Source organism: Somniosus microcephalus, chromosome 3, assembly GCF_052327205.1.
Source record: "Somniosus microcephalus isolate GS21.2 chromosome 3, FLI_Smic_1.0, whole genome shotgun sequence".
NCBI classification, from domain to species: Eukaryota; Metazoa; Chordata; class Chondrichthyes; order Squaliformes; family Somniosidae; genus Somniosus; species Somniosus microcephalus.
This window is the reverse complement of record NC_140989.1, coordinates 176,484,232-176,498,089: the sequence shown is the minus strand read 5'-3', so window position 1 is coordinate 176,498,089 and position 13,858 is coordinate 176,484,232. Positions and strand designations below refer to the sequence as shown.

Genomic DNA, 13,858 nt, shown 5'->3' with positions numbered 1-13,858 from the left:
GACGAGGTAGCCGTACTTCGTGGCGTCGACTGTAATGCGTTTCAGCCGGAATCTGGACTCGGCTTGAACAAACCAGGCTTCGGCCAGGTTCTCCCAAAAGTCCGGTAGTTTAACCGTGACTGCGTTTGTATCCGCCATGCTAGCTTAGGATTCGTCCTGAGCGTCGGGGTCACCAGTGTTGAGATACCACGGCAAACGTGGGAGTTGAGACCAGAGTTAGTGAAACACAACTGCTTTAATCAACCTCATGGCAAAGAGGAACTGGAAAAGCCCGCGCAACCACTTAGATACTCCCCAGACAGGAAGTGCTCCCGGCAGCCTGTCCCTGCGGGAAACAAGTTGCTGGAGGAAAGTGTAAAGTCTGTAGGTATTATGGCGAATTAATACACAGACTACAAGAGTAACTTTAACAGGACTTTACTATTTGAAGGTCAGGGCGAATCTGCCCAATAAATCCTGACACAGCACTTATATACCGGTGTGGTCACCGTCGGTATTACAGTATACAGCAGCCAAGATAAAGTAGTGCCACACCTAAAATAGTTCTCTTAAAGGTGGACGGTTACATACAATAGTTCTCTTAAAGGTAGAACAGTTACATACACTACAATCCTCCCTTTTTAGCTTACAACGTACTTATTCCCCATTAACATAACATCATAACATATATACAACTTATGCAAAACAGTTCACAGATTCAGTCTCTCTGGAGGCTTCCTGACTCTGTCCGGATAACGCCTCGGTGGTGTAGTAGTTTTCGGCGGGGTAGTAGGTTCTTCTGGCAAGGTCGATTCGGCTTGAAGGACAGTGTCAGGTTCATCTGATTCCAGTATTACCAGATCGGAGGTAGGTGCTCTGGGTATCTCTGCTTCAACATTAGCCGTGTAAGGTTGTGTAGTAGGTTGGTCCTTTGTGGATGACCCTATGATCTGGTCAACATGGCGCCTTATTATGCTGTCACCAATGTCCACGGTATACATCAGCGGCCCTAGCCTTTTCCCAATAGTTCCAGGCTGCCATTTCTCGGTACGGTAGTCCCGGGCCAAAACTTGTTGACCTATCTGAAAGGATCTAGTTGGCCTTTCATTCATGCCCTGAAATTGCCGGTTCTCTACGTCCCTTCTGACGTTTGGCTTAATCAAATCCAGCCGGCATCTTAGTCTTCTATTGAAAAACATCATGGCGGGAGTTTGGTTTGTGACCGCATGTGTTGCATTCCTGTACGCCAACAAGAAGTTATCTACCTTATGTTATAGGTTGATGTCTTCATTACCCATGGCCTTTATGGCCTTCTTGAAGGTCTGGACAAACCTTTCAGCTAATCCATTGGTGGCGGGATGGTATGGGGCTGACGTGTAGTGCTTGACCCCATTCCTTTTTAAGAACTTCCTGAATTCTTCGGACACAAATTGCGGTCCATTATCAGAACAGGTCTGTTCCGGCAGCCCATTCCTGGCAAATATGGTCCTTAATACTGTGATGGTTTTTTCCGTGGTGGTGGAGGACATCTTTATTACCTCCGGCCACTTGGAGTGTGCATCCACCGCGATTAGAAACATTGAGTCCATAAATGGACCAGCAAAGTCGACGTGTACCCTTTGCCAAGGAGATGAGGGCCACTCCCATGGATGCAGAGGAGCTTGTGGTGGCGCGTTTTGGACCTTCTGGCATCCTAGACAGCTCTTGGTTATTTCTTCGATGTCTCCATCAATACCTGGCCACCACACAAACGCTCTTGCTAGGTTCTTCATTTTCACACCACCCAGATGCCCCTCGTGCAGCTCCTTTAGCACCTTATGCTGAAGTTTGGGTGGAATCACCACTCTAGATCCACACATCAAGGTTCCTCGGCACACTGACAGCTGTTCTTTCCTTTGCGAAAATGCGGGCAGCGTTGGTTCGCCATGTGCTGGCCATCCCTCCACTGTTAAATTGTAGACTCGTGAGAGAGTCGGATCATTTCTTGTTTCATTTTCGATCATCGAATTTGTTACTGGTAGACATTCCACTATGGATGAGTGGAACATCTCCACCGGGTCCACTGTAGCCGCCTCTTCTACTACTGGCAACGGTAGGCGCGATAACCCATCAGCATTTCCATGCTGTTTGGACCTTTTGTATTCGATGTCATATTGGTGTGCCCCAAGTAACACGGACCACCTCTGTAGCCTTTGCGCTGTCATAGTGGAAACGGCCTTGTTAGGGTTGAATATGGACACCAACGGCTGGTGGTCTGTCAGTAATGTGAACTTCTTGCCCTGCAGGTAATGATTGAATTTCTTTACTCCCCACACAAGGCTGAGGGCCTCCCTATCTATCTGAGCATAATTTCGCTCAGCGGAGGTCAATGATCGGGACGCAAATGCGACTGGCCTTTCCGAGCCATTTGGTAACTTGTGTGAAAGTACTGCTCCAATTCCATAAGGGGAAGCATCACAAGCTAGACGAAGAGGTAACGTTGGGTTGAAATGAGCCAACACTTCCTCAGAGGTAATCAACGCCTTGCTTCTGCGAAAGGCCTTCTTACAGTCCTCGCTCCACTTCCATGGTACTTCTTTCCGCAACAGAGCATTCAGCGGATGCAGCACCGTGGATAGATTTGGCAGAAACTTGTGGTAATAATTAATCAACCCCAGAAATAATCTCAACTGTGATACATTTTCCGGAGCGGGGGCCTTCACGACAGCTTCTATCTTGTCAGGTGACTTGTGCAGCCCCTCTTGGTCAATGACATGACCGCAGTACGAGATCCGTTTCTGGAAGAACTCACATTTCTGGCGATTAACTCGAAGGCCATATTCCTTCAACCTGGTGAGCACCAGTTTCAAATTTGCGAGGTGTTCCTCCTCGTCCTCTCCTGTAATCAGGATATCGTCCAAGTAACACTGAGTGCTTGGAATACCCTGTAAGACCTGCTCCATGGCCCTCTGCCAAATTGCTGGAGCCGAAGCTACTCCAAAAACCAGTCTATTATAACGATACAAGCCTCTGTGCGTGTTGATTGTGAGATACTGGCGCGACTCTTCCTCGACTTCCATTTGTAAGTATGCTTGTGCCAGGTCTATCTTGGTGAAGTGTTTCCCGCCAGACAATGAAGCAAAGATATCCTCAATCCGCGGAAGCGGGTATTGTACCGTGTGAAGCACCGGATTAACTGTGATCTTGAAGTCTCCGCAGATGCGGACCTTTCCCGGTCCCCCTGGCTTGTTACTTGATGAAGACTTCATGACGGGAACAATGGGCGTGGCCCACTCACTCCAGTCCACCTTAGACAGTACCCCTGAACGTTCAAGCTCCTCCAGTTCTGCCTCCACAGCAGGTCGTATCGCGTAAGGTACCGATCTGGCTTTGAAAAATTTTGGGCTTGCATGTTCTGCAATCTTGATTTTTGCTTTAATTCCTCTCAGTGTTCCCAGTCCTTGCTGGAATACCTCTTTAGCTTCGTCCAATATTCTGGACAACCGTTCAGGTTTGACATCTTCCTTTCCGGAATCTACCGTCATTGTGTTTAGTGAATGCCAGTCTATCTTTATTTTCCTGATCCACTCCCGTCCCAGAAGTGGTGGACCTCCCTTGGGCAGCACATACATGTCCATCCCTTGGTGATCTTTGTCCTTGTATCTCACCTTGACTTTTATCTTTCCGATGGGGTATACTTTGTGCCCCGTGTATGTCTGCAATACTATCTCCGTATCCCGTAGGGGAATATGTTTGAATAACTTTTTGTAATCTTGCTTATTCATGACCGTCAACGCCGATCCGGTGTCCACTTCCATCTTCACTTGGACTTTTGCAATCTGTAGTGTGACCCAGATAGTTTGTCGGTCAGCTTCTTTACTCACATTGTGAATCCTCAGACTACCCAGTTCCTTGCTGTTGGAGTCTGAGTCCGAATTCTGTTCATCTGGACTCTTCCCAGTCACCTTATGTACCTTTCTGTACTTCTTCTGCAGTGACTTATTATTGCTGGTCTTCTTTCCTGACTTAGCTATGTGACCAAGCTTGCCACATTTTCTACATTCCTGGTTTTTAAACCAGCATTGGTTCTGGTCGTGTGTTGTCTTCCCACAACGATAACATTTCGTTGTACCCGAAGTCATTTGATCCACACTGAGTACCGCTGTCTTCCGCTGCATTTCCGCCGTGCCTCTCGCTGCGGCTTCGTGCGATGCTGCAATAAGGACAGCCTTATCAAGTGTAAGATCGTTCTCTTCGAGCAGTCGTTTTTGTGTTCCTTCCTTCGACATCCCGCACACGAACTTGTCTCTCAGTGCCTCTGTCAGATTTACCCCAAACTGACAGTATTTTGCTAGCCTACGCAGTTCAACCAGGTACTCCGCGTTGCTTTCCTCTTTTCATTGCGTTCTCACGTAAAATTTTAGATCATTCCGCTAACATCAGCGGTGCGGGGTTAAAATGATCCTTCAGGACAGCAACAATATTAGCGAAAGACTGATCCGCCGGTTTAGCTGGTGATGGAAGATGCTTCAATAACCCGTATGTCTTCGCACCCATTGAGTTTAGTAAGGTTAGAGCTTTGTCATAATTTGCTATCTTATTGACCTTACAATATATCTCGATGCGTTCTACATACGTGGTCCAATCTTCCACATCGGAATCGAACCCGTTGATATTACTATGCTTAGGCATCTTCACACTCTTCCTGAGAAACAACAACGAAATATTTCTTTAACTTTTTTTTTCCAAAATGGCGGTTTCCCGCGCTTGTCTTCTTTCCCCGCCCACTTTCAAAATGGCGGTTTCCCGCGCTTGTCTTCTTTCCCCGCCCACTTTCAAAATGGCGGTTTCCCGCTTCTGTCTTCTTCCCCGCCTACTGGTGGCTTCCCGCGTTTCTTCCCCTGGCGGGAGGGGTAAGCTTTTCCCTCGGGCGACGACCGCTGGCTTTCGGGGTTCGCAGCCTGCGCGTCGGCTTCAGTGCGTTCCTTGTTCCCTTTTCTCGGCAGGGCAACCGGCGCTGGGTACAACCCGTTGACGGCGAACAGTTTCAGCCGCTGGGCTGGATCTCGCTCAGTCTCCCTCGCTCGGGCTCTGTCTCTCCCGCTCGCTCGGGCTCTGTCTCTCCCTCAGCGGCTTCCAATCGCGCCTCCCAGCCCTCTCGCAGTCCGGTGCTTCCCTCCCCGGCTGCGGCTGAGTTCTCCGCGATTTATTTATTTTTATATCTTCCCGCGCCTTACGATCCCAGTCGCAGCGCTTCGTGGCCTCGGTCGCTGCCCGGCCTTTTTCACTCCACTCGCGCCTCCCAGCCCTCTCGCAGTCCGGTGCTTTCCTCCCCGGCTGCGGCTGAGTTCACCGCGGTTTATTTATTTTTATATCTTCCCGCGCCTTATGATCCCGGTCGCAGCGCCTCGTGGCCTCGGTAGCTGCCCGGCCTTTTTCGCCAGTCGCGGTCTAGCTGTCTCACAACGCCGTTGCGTCTCCCAGCCCGCTTGTACCACGGCTTCCGTGCTCCACGCTGCCCCAGTCTCAGCGCCTCTGGGCCCGACTTCTGTCCGGCTCCTTTCCCCCGACCGTGGTCGAGTTCACCGCCCTTATCCTCCGTTTATTTTTATTTTTATTTTCCCTTTACTCACAGTCACCGTGGCCGACTTGCTTCTCGTGCTGATCGGCTCACTCACCACCGTGGCAGAAGGGACCATCAGTGCCTGTTGCTGATGGAAGGCTTCGTGTCTGAATTCTTCCTTCTTCCTTGCTCTGCAGACTCGAGTTTTCTCTCAGCAGAACGACGAGGGCGGGTGCCTCTTCTCGACGCTCGTTAACTGCTTCGGAAGTATTGTTGCCGCAGGGTAAGATCGAACTCGTCGCCACTGTAAAGTCTGTAGGTATTATGGCGAATTAATACACAGACTACAAGAGTAACTTTAACAGGACTTTACTATTCGAAGGTCAGGGCGAATCTGCCCAATAAATCCTGACACAGCACTTATATACCGGTGTGGTCACCGTCGGTATTACAGTATACAGCAGCCAAGATAAAGTAGTGCCACACCTAAAATAGTTCTCTTAAAGGTGGACGGTTACATACAATAGTTCTCTTAAAAGTAGAACAGTTACATACACTACAGAAAGGGCCCCCGGCTGGGGGCGTCTGCTTAAACTGTCCATGCCGCCGTGAGCGGATTATGTCCAGTAGTGGCGTGTCGCCACAGTGTGATGTTTAATTACCTCAAAATCTATGCATAATGCACACTCTCTGAAATCTATCTTGAAGTGCATGGTTTCTGGTGAGGGGACCATTTGCACAGTAATGAACCAATAGCTTTTGCTATTTAAGCATGCCATAGGGTCGATGCACCAGTGCGCAGCAATACTTCCCCTGCTCTTCAACGAAGCGAATAATGTAATAAAACTGTAGCTCCCTCTGGTGCTGAAGAGTGCAGATGGGTGCATGGCGAAACAGGGCTTTAGTTACCTTCTTAATGGAGTATTAGATTGCTTAGCAGATGAATCCGGCAAGGTTCCCTGTGGGTGCTGGAAGGTGCAGGGAGACAAAAGCTGAGGGCAGTAGCGAACTTCACTGCCAGTGGTATTGAAGGGTGGATGATTGATGGCCCTGTAAGTCTTTGCACACTAGATGTCACCTTTCGTGTCTCTATGGAAGCTGAGCCTCATCATGCGCTGACAGCTTCCTTGTACTTGTATTGATTCAAAATATAGAAAATCTACAACACAATAACTCCTATTTTACATCTTTGCAATAGTACAGTTTTTGCTGGTTGTTTAAAATTTCTTTGTGTTTTTTTTGTGCTCATCAAAAGGATGCGATGGGGAAGTGAATGTTTTCTCCTTTCCAGGCACCGAGCATGAGCATCAAGGAGGTCAAACAAGCACAGCCTGTGAAGCTCCCTCTGCTCCCCTCAGGAAGCATGCTGCAAACCCAGCCTCAGGAAAATCTACGGCTGCACCAATGTGAGATTTTCCTATTCCTATACCAGTCATCAAGATATTTGACTCAGATCGCAGTATCATCTCACCTCACATCCAGCTAAGTGTGGTTCTCCACAGTTGATGTTCATATTTGCAAGTCTCTGACAGACTCGTCTTGTCTCTGGGCTGTTTCTGTAATGAAAGGCACTTTTACATGGACAGGCCATTAGACTGGCTCACAGCCCCTACCAGGAGGGCCAGTGGATTGGCTCACAGCCCCCTACCAGGAGGGCCAGTGGACTGGCTCACAGCCCCCTACCAGGAGGGCCAGTGGACTGGCTCACAGCCCCCTACCAGGAGGGCCAGTGGACTGGCTCACAGCCCCCTACCAGGAGGGCCAGTGGATTGGCTCACAGCCCCCTACCAGGAGGGCCACTGGACTGCCTTTACTCTGGCTGCTACCATTCAACCTGTCCGGTTTAGATGGTCTTACCAGGAGTTTAACTCCCACCAGCATAGCTCTGACGGGGTTATAGTAATTCACGACTGTAAAGTCTGTGGGTTGTTTAGTTAATTAATACACAGACTCCAAGAGTAACTTAAAACAGGACTTTACTATTCGAAGGTCGGGGCGAATCTGCCCAATAAATCCTGACACAACACTTATATACTGGTGTGGTCACCGTCGGTATTACAGAATACAGAAGCCAAACAAAGTAGTGCCATACCTAAAATAGTTCTCTTAAAGGTGAACGGTTACATACAATAGTTCTCTTAAAGGTAGACGGGTACATACACTACAATCCTCCCTTTTTAGCTTACAACATACTTATTCCCCATTAAACATAACATACAATCAACTTCATGTAAAACAATTCACAGATATAGTCTCTGCGGGAAACAGTTCACAGATTCAGTCTCTGCGGGAACAGTTCACAGATTCAGTCTCTGGTTTTGACTCGGTCCGAACAACATCTCTGTGGTGTAGCCGGTTCACATTTCTAGCGTGACTCATCCAATAGTCTTTTCCTTGGCTTAACAGCTTGAACTTCCGTCCTGCTGAACCAGCAGTGCTGACTTTTACAAACAGCTGGACTGCCTTGGTAATTTTTCCTACTTTCCAACTGATTTGGCCCCCTTCATAGGGCCCACGTGCATGATCTGATAGAAGTGATAATGATTTAGATGGTTATCGTCTTCTGCTTTGTCTTTTTCTTTTCTGCTTCTTGGAGACTCTCGGGGCTCCCTTATCCGCTGCCAGCTGTAGCGCCACCATCTCCCTATGTTCCTTAGACTTTAAGTGCTTCATCCTGATTTCTGCACTTTGGGAGTTTTCATCACAAGCTGGGCAGACCAAGTCATCGTAATATTCCGTGTCACTCAACAGGTCATGGTAATATTCGGTGTCGTCCTGAGCTAGTCTAGCGAGAGGGCCTGCTACTTCTTCCTTACCCAACTGGACGTTAGCCGACTGTTGTTCCCTCCCTAGACATCTTTCCTGAAGAGACTTCTTCATGCGTTCATATTCATCCCGCTCTTCCTGGGTTTCTTGCCAATCCTTCACTAATGACCTCATTTGTGATTCCAATACTTCCCCTTCCATCGGGGATTGATTGATCGGGCTATTCAATCCTTCTACTGGAGCAGCTGTTTCAACATTCTGTAGTTCACATTGACGTGATTCAGCGTACTTTCGGCAGCCCCGTAAAATCTGTGTTGCAACCTCAACTATTCCCCAAACTTTTGAGAGCTCCGAACCCCTTCCCTTTGAAGATTGAAGCTCGTGCTCAAATGGTTCCCCTTGCAGAGTCTTGTCTCTCAGCATATGAAGGAGTTGGCTGACCGTTAACTCTTCCACGGGGACCCTGTGGATCAGAGTCTTCTCCATTTCATCCACCTTTTCCTCCAATGCTTTCACCTTTTTTTCCTCTTGTACTTTGGCTTTAAGCGCTCGGAGAAGTTGCGCCTTGATGCTCTCTAGCTCATGTTCAGGGGCCATTCTTACAGTCTCTGTGTTTCTTACAGTCGCCTTTTCTTTCACTGAAAGAATTCCCAGTTGAATCTGTTCTTCAAGTTGTTGTACCTCGGTCATTGCCGCCTCATATTTGTCTTGGGTTTCCTTCAATATTTTTATGAGTTCTTGGACATCTTGACTTTCATGTTCTGCCATGTCTTTCACCTCTAATTTCTCATCTATGGATGGAACTTCTACCGATGAGTCTGTCTTGGCCTTGAGCTCATTAAGAATTTCCTGCAGCCTTTGGACTTCTTGTTCATGTTCAACCTTTAGTTGCTCATATGCTTCCACTGAAACTAGCTTTTCGGAGGTTGCCGAGTTAACCCCCTCCAGGATTGTAGCCTGGGCCTGTTCATACTGTTCCTTCAACTTCTCAAACTCTGCTTGTAAGGAGTCGTAGAGAAGAACTGGAATAAAATCCTGGCTTCCTGAAGATTCCTCTTCATTTGCTTCTTTCTGCAAATATTCTAACTCCTGAACATCATAAGGGAGATGTGATCGGTGATTGGTCACAATGGCTCTATGGTCGCTCTCTGCTTGAGCTAGCTGCTTCTGTTGTCTTTCCAGATTCTCCCATTCGGTGTCATAGAACTTTTTCATTGTTTTCATCTCTTGTACGAGACGGTAACTCAATTGTTCTAATTGTTGTCGTGATTTGAAATAAGTTTGAGTCCGAGCTCGGTGTTCTTCCGTCATGGATATGTCCTTAAACCGAACAGACTCAGAATTCTCTGTCAAACTATGTTGTCGTTGTTCGGTGGAGATCTGTTCTGAAACTTTGTTCTTCTCTGAAGCATAAGCCTTTCTGCATGCCTTCATTTTTCCAACCTTAGTCGGCAAGTCCATTTTAGCCTTGTCTTTCACATTTGTGTTGGTCTTATCGTCATCCGATTCAGAATCTGAGCTGATTGTCTGCCCCGAGTCCTCACTCGTTATGGCTTTTAGATAGTGCCATTCCATGTCTATTTTCTTGATCCACTCCCGTCCTAGAAGTGGTGGTCCTCCCTCAGGTAGTACGTATAAGTTCATTCTTGGGTGTTCTTTACCCCTATCTCTCACCTTGACTCTTATCTTTTCCATGGGGTATACTTTATGCCCCGTGTATGTCTGCAATACGAACTTGGTATCCCTTAAGGGTATATGTGAGAATAGCTGGTGGTAATCCCTTCGATTTATGACTGATAGAGCTGATCCAGTGTACAACTCCATTTTCACTTGGACTCCAGCTATTTTTAGCATGACCCAGATAGTTTGTAGGTCCGCTTCCTTACTCACATTGTGAATTCTCAGACTACCCAGCTCCTGGCCGTTTGGGTCTGAGTCCGAATTCTGTTCGTCTGAACTCTTCTCAGCCACCTTGTGTACCTTGTTGTACCTCTCCTGTGATGGCTTCCTTTGGTTGTTGGTCCTTTGGTTGTTGGTCTTCTTCCCTGACCGGCATACCTTAGCTATGTGACCCAGTTTGCCACATTTCCTACATTCCTGGTTCTTAAACCAGCATTGGTTCTGGTCGTGTGTTGTCTTCCCACAACGATATCATTTTGTTGTTGTCGAGGTAATTTGATCCACACTGAGTGCCGCTGTCTTTAGCTGCATTTCCGCAGTTCCCTTCGCTGCGGCTTCGTGCGATGCTGCAATAAGGACAGCCCTGTCAAGTGTAAGGTCGTTCTCTTCGAGTAGTCGCTTGTGCGTTCCTTCCTTTGCCAATCCGCACACGAACTTGTCTCGCAATGCCTCTGTCAGATTCCCTCCAAACTGGCAGTATTTCGCTAGTCTACGCAGTTCGACCAAGTATTCTGCGTTGCTTTCGTCTTTCCGTTGCGTTCTTGCATAGAATTTGAATCGTTCCGCCAACATCAACGGTGTGGGGTTCAAGTGATCCTTCAGAACAGTCACAATATCATCGAAAGTCTGATCCGCCGGTTTAGCTGGTGCTAGTGGATGCTTCAAGAGCCCGTATGTCTTCGCGCCCATCGAGTTTACCAAGGTTATAGCTTTGTCATCTTCTTCTATTTTATTGGCCTCACAATAGATCTCAATGCGTTCCACATACGTGGCCCAGTCTTCTACCTCGGAATTAAAATCGTTGATGTTACCACGCTTAGGCATCTTCCTCTCTTCCTGATAACACCACGAATTATTTCTTTAAATTTTCTTGTATTTATTTATTTTTTCCAAGATGGCGGTTCCCACGAAAATGGCGGTTTCCCGCGCTTATCTTCTCTCCCCGCCCACTTCAATGGCGGTTTCCCGCTTCTGTCTTCTTCCCCGCCGAATGGCGGCTTCCCGCGTTTCTTCCCTAGCGAGAGGGGTACACTTTCCCCACGGGCGACGGCCGCTGGCTTTCAGGTTCACAGCCTGCGCGTCGGCTTCAGTGCTTTCCCTTTTCTCGGCAGGGCAGCCGGTGCTGGGTACACCCCGTTGCCGGCGAACAGTTTCAGCCGCTGGACTGGCTCTCGCTCAGTCTCCCTTGCTCGGGCTCTGTCTCTCTCCCACTCGCTCGGCTCTACCGGCGCTGGGTACACCCCGTTGACGGAGAACAGTTTCAGCCGCTGGACTGGCTCTCGCTCAGTCTCCCTTGGTTGGCTCTGCCTCTCCCGCTCGCTCGGCTCCCAATCGCCCCTCTCGCAGTCCGGTGCTTCCCTCCCCGGCTGCGGCTGAGTTTATCTCTTCCCGCGCCTACGTTCCCGGTCGCAGCGCTTCATGGCTTCGGTCGCTGCCCGGCCTTTTTCGCCGGTCGCGGTCTAGCTGTCTCACGACGCCGTTGCGTCCCCCAGCCTGTCTGTACCGCGGCTTCCTTGCTCCACGCTGCCCCAGTCTCAGCGCCTCTGGACCCGACTTCTGTCCGGCTCCTTTCCCCCTCGACCGTGGTCGAGTGCACCGCCCTTGTCCTCCGGTTATTCTTTTTACTTTCCCTTACTCACAGTCACCGTGGCCGCCTTGCTTCTCGTGCTGATCGGCTCACTCCTCACCGTGGCAGAAGGGACAGTCAGTGCCTGTTGCTGATGGAAGTCTTTGTCTCTAAATTCTTCCTCCTTTCTAGTTCTGCAGCCTCGAGTTTTCTCCCAGCAGAACGACGAGGGCGGTTGCCTCTTCTCGACGCTCATTAACTGCTTCGGAAGTATTGTTGCCGCAGGGTACGATCGGACTCGTCGCCACTGTAAAGTCTGTGGGTTGTTTAGTTAATTAATACACAGACTCCAAGAGTAACTTAAAACAGGACTTTACTATTCGAAGGTCGGGGCGAATCTGCCCAATAAATCCTGACACACCACTTATATACTGGTGTGGTCACCGTCGGTATTACCGTATACAGAAGCCAAACAAAGTAGTGCCACACCTAAAATAGTTCTCTTAAAGGTGAACGGTTACATACAATAGTTCTCTTAAAGGTAGACGGGTACATACACTACAACGACCTTTCCCACTACGTCAAGGTGCAGTCCCTAGGGAAGGGAAAAGTATCTTGTCGTGAGGTAGGGGTGGAGACGGGTGATGTTGCAGCAGTGGAACTAGGCAGTTTTGGCGGTGGTAAGGACATGGGGTTAGAGGCTCAATTCGGTCAAATAGGCCACCAAGACTGCACGCTATGAGGCTCCACCTGAGGGAGTTGTCAGAGATAGGGACCGTGGCAGGTGATAAGGTGCAGAGTTTTCGGTGGAAGCTAATAGTGATTTGCTTTGGTCTTGCCAGTGTCGAATTGAAGGCAATTTTTGCTCTTCAAACAACAATGACTTGCATTTATAACTTAGAAAAAGGTCCCAAAGCACTTATCCACTTGATATCAACTAAGCCACATTGGTGTGTGGCGAGTCAGGAGTGGTGCAAATTGGAAATCCGGGTGCCGGCCACCTACATGTGGAAACTGACCTCATGCCTACGAATTGATGTCACCAAAGAAAAGACGAGGAAAAAAAGGGGGCGGATTACAGAGCCTTGTAGGTGGACCAAAAATCCATTACAGGAGATGTGCTCGCTGCATCGGTACAGGTGGGAGTGGAGCCATGCTAGGGCCGTGCCACAGAGAGGAGACAGAGGAAAAGGATGGAGTAGTTGACTTTGTTGAGTGAAGCAGAGGTAAAGAAGGATGAGGAGGGGTTATGTATGTACCGCAATTACATTCACGCCATAAAGATGACTGGTATAGGAATAGGAAAATCTCACATTGGTGCAGCCGTAGATTTTCCTGAGGCTGGGTTTGCAGCATGCTTCCTGAGGGGAGCAGAGGGAGCTTCACAGGCTGTGCTTGTTTGACCTCCTTGATGCTCATGCTCGGTGCCTGGAAAGGAGAAAACATTCACTTCCCCATCGCATCCTTTTGATGAGCACAAAAAACCCCACAAAGAAACAGTGGAAGAAATGGGGTGCTTCATGTGTCGCGAGGCACCGGAGACGCTAACTAACAAGATGCTTTTCCTCTCCTTCAGCACCTCCAGACTCAATTACTCCAACACTCTCCTTGCGAGCCTCCCGTGCTCTTTATAAATTACAACTTGTCCAAAACTCCACCATCGGAATCCTCTCCTGCAACAAGTCCTGTTCCCCTATCATTCTGCTCAGCGTTTCCTATTCGTCTTTCAATCAATTTCAAAACCCTTGTCCTCACCTATAAAAATCTCCATGGCCTCGCCACCCCCCACCCTACCTCTGCAACCTCATTCAGTCCTGTGCTCTGTACATGCCCTCCACTCTTCCGATTCTGACCTCTTCGCTCCAATTTTTGTGTCCGCGGGGCTTTTAGCTGTTCCAGCCATAAACTCTGGAACGTTCCACTTCGGCCCTTCCTCCTCGCTACCTCCCTCTCCTCCTCCAAAAGCCTTCTCAAAACCTACTTCCTCGATCTCACCTTCAGTCACCTCCCCTAATCCTTCTTCCTCCACTGCTTGCTCTCTGATTATTTTCTCCCTTTGGGACTTTTTTAATTAGACTGAAAGGCACCGTGAAAGTGTAGGTGCT

General features: G+C 48.7%; 1 protein-coding gene across 1 annotated transcript in view; it reads right to left on the bottom strand.

Annotated features, from left to right (window-relative positions):
* The window catches only part of LOC147121601 (uncharacterized protein C6orf118-like), a 118,786-nt gene that overhangs the window by 20,101 nt on the left and 84,827 nt on the right, over positions 1-13,858 (bottom strand). The gene's annotated exons all lie outside the window — the stretch shown is intronic.